We start from the raw sequence: 3,484 nt of genomic DNA, 5'->3' as shown, positions 1-3,484 counted from the left end.
TGTTGCAGTAAAGCAGGCAGCTTCATAGAGAGCAGGATTTTTTATAGAGGAAATATGTGTTTCTTACAGCCAGCCAAAATTCAAGAAGAAGTGAGGGTGAAAGGGGAAAAAAGAGTTAAACAAATAGCAAAATTTTTATTTCTAATAAGAAAGGAAACAGTGTTTCTTGAAAACCCAATTGGAATCTTGGTGATCTTGTAGATGAGTGAAAAAAAATCTAATTAGCATACTGGAAGGTTTATGAGGGAGCAGGGCCATACTTCTTAATTACTCTAAGATACTGATAACAGATTAAAACTAGATGAAAATTATTTAGCCTTATTGAAAACCCGAGAGGGGTTTTTGTGAAACACTTTCTTATATATTTTTTTCAGTTGAGAGAGAGTTCGTCTTAACAGACAAGTTTATTACTCAGGCAGCCTCTGACATCAATATGAAGCTGCAAAACATGTGATAGGTTTAGATAATACTGTAGTTTTAACAACGTACAAAGATGTTATAGTCATTTTTCGTTAGCAATAACACACAGAGTCTTCTATTTTACATTTAAGAAGATTAAGGATTGTATACACAAGAAAGAGGTTGGAGCAAAAGTTTAAATAAGTGGCAAAAGAAACACTTGGCCAGAAGTGATAGGTGCCTGAATAAGTTGTACACTGGGGTTTAAGGTTTTTATGAACTAGAAAAAAAAAAGCATATGCTTTGTTGGCAAACTGTCTTGGAGAAGGTGTGACTTAACTTTGCCCAGGCCCAGGACTTGTAAGATAGCTTAACTCAGGAACTTTGCTAGGGAGCAATCAGAAGCTGAATTGATCATTTGTGAAGACTGCTCAGCTCGGCCCAGAAACTATTAGAATCTGAAGTAAAAGCTCGGCCTGGGATGCTGGGCCAGAAATAATCAAGGCAAAGTAATGATTCATATGATCTGGGCGAACAGTAAAAAAAAAAGGTGCCAAGTAGTACCCAACAGAGCCCACTGTGTTTATACCCCCCCCCCCCCCCCACACACACACACACACAAACTTTTTTTCTGGAAGTCCACTGACTATAGAAAGAACAGCATTTCTATGCTAGCCATTGTTTTCCCATCTCAGTAAGCTGGAGGTTTATGTGAGTTTTTATCTGAATGGACTGCAGTTTCTACTATCTGTGTCACTGCAGTCATGTCTTCAGGCACAAACTTCTGTGTTAGGTCCCTTATTGGTGCCCACAGTTAATGTTTTTAAGGTTGCTTATTGTGTTATGTTGGAATGATGCCTTGGCTTCTGAGCTGGGGGTCCCTCAGGGACCCTTTACTTGTTGTATACCTAACAAAAGCTGGCTAAATTATCTTTTACCTCCGTCTGGAATGGAAACCCTAACTGCTCTTAGGGAAACTGGGCATTTGTCTGGTTACTTTCTGCTGCAGAAGGGTGTTATGTAGGAAAGAGCAGCTAGGTTTCTACCCAGGGTTGGTTTAAGTGTCCTTAGGAGAAAGGCATGATAATGCATGATTTTATTTCCATTACACTTTGAAGCTTGACAGACTTCAATCTGTAAGAAACAATTTATGTTATTGGAGAATATGTATCACAACTAGACAAGGAGAATAAGACAGCTTAAATACCTCAAGGCTGCTGACATTCGCAGAAAACTCATGGCTATATTTATGCCAGTTAAGACTTGTTTACATGAGACTTGGCTTTAGTTAGCTTTCTTGGTTTTATCATTTTAAACACAAATTTTCTGTAGTAGGCACCCTAATTTCTTATATTACCTGACAATATTTGTAGAATGCATGCCCAGATCTAGAATATTGTTTTAGATTTTCCCATCACTCAGGTCTTTCTCTTTTTTTGAACTGTAGCTAGAGATCACCAGTTGGCTCTCAGAAAAATTAGGGTTAATTTAAAATGTAGGCAAAACTTAAAAAGAACTTATGGCAATAGAAGCTAGTGATAGACTTATGATAGTTTGTTTAACATATTTATTTCCTCTATTCCTCATGTTTGTTAAGAACAAATCATGATAAAATGAGTTGTTTCAAAAAATAGATGTCTTACACATGCCCTATTCTTACAAATGCTGCAGGAATAATTATCTTTACATATGCTTTCTTCACTGGCTTTTATGGAACTCTGTTCTACTAGGAATGTCAAATGGGACATGTAAAGCTGAGCCCAGCCATTGGTTTGTACCCTTAAGTACCTATTATTTGGGTAAACTTCTCTGTTCTTTGAGGGTCCAAGAGTGTGGGGTTCCTGGGCCTCCTGGAAAGTGACTTTTTTACTTACCATAGGTTAAAAAACATGTACTGGGACAATGTATAAGGCCAGTTTTCTTAGGGAGCTTTTATTCATTCTGCAAGTCAAGTTTAATTTACTAGAGAAAAAAACATTCTTCCAGTCAAAGCCTGAGAAAAGCAACCAGGTTTTCCTGTGCTGTTTTTTTTGGCAAATAAAAATAAATTTTTGTTGCACCGATGCAAACAACCATATTGTTGTAGATAAAGAATTATCACACATAGTTTCCAAATTTTAGAGGAAATGAGAACGAAGAAAAAAGCATATTCCAATTTTTTTTAACAGGAATATACCAAACTATATTGTTCAAAGCTGCAGCTAGTTTGAAAGAAAGAGTTCTTTCCTCTGAAAAACAAAACAAGATTCAGGAATATTTTAAACAAATGTTAAAAGATTTGATTTATTCTTATATTAGCTTAGTCTATTTTGACATTTTCCCTGCTTTATATTTAGACACGTTTTAGCTATTCTGAAGTTCTGTAGGTTTTTATGGTATTAAAAGCCTGCAGAAGGGAGCACCTGTTAAAGTTCTACAGCTAATTACAAACCTTTTTTTGGGGAGAATTAAAACAAGACGATTGTCTGTAAATAACAAAATATCTAGGGTGGTTACAGTAAGAAACATAATTGACAAAGAAATTTCATTATTTCTCTGGTTTACAAATAGCTTAACATAATCATTTTAATTTTAATTGATAGCAAATATTCACATATTAGTACATTGAGAACCCCATGTGCTTTTGAGACCTATGTTAATATTACTCACTAAAATGTGTTCTGAATGAATAAAATATTACCTTCACAATCACATTATTTATATATATTATATAATCCATTGCACTTTTTTCTTTTATGCCTCACAAGCCCTCTGATCATGTAAAATCGAGGATTCAGAAAATACGTTCTTGAAATTGAAATTTTATTATGGGAAGCCTGCACATATTTTAGAGATTTAAGACACTTAATGTTACACTTAATGTTAAAACTTAATGTTAATGTTAAATTCCATATTTCCATAAGTCATTTGTTTTGACAAAATGTAATAGGTAAAAAATATTTGAAAAGGCAGAAACATTTTATTAGCCTTCACTAGTACACAATAATACCTTACAGAAAGAAAGCCAAATTTTACCTTGCATTAGTCTACTATTAATGTTAACCCTAAGTTTAATGAAACTTTTTATAAAATTCTATTTAACCTA

Source organism: Hylobates moloch, unplaced genomic scaffold (genome assembly GCF_009828535.3).
Source record: "Hylobates moloch isolate HMO894 unplaced genomic scaffold, HMol_V3 SCAFFOLD_25, whole genome shotgun sequence".
In the NCBI taxonomy this organism is placed as follows: domain Eukaryota; kingdom Metazoa; phylum Chordata; class Mammalia; order Primates; family Hylobatidae; genus Hylobates; species Hylobates moloch.
The sequence above is the reverse complement of the archived record's forward strand: the minus strand, read 5'-3'. Positions refer to the sequence as shown.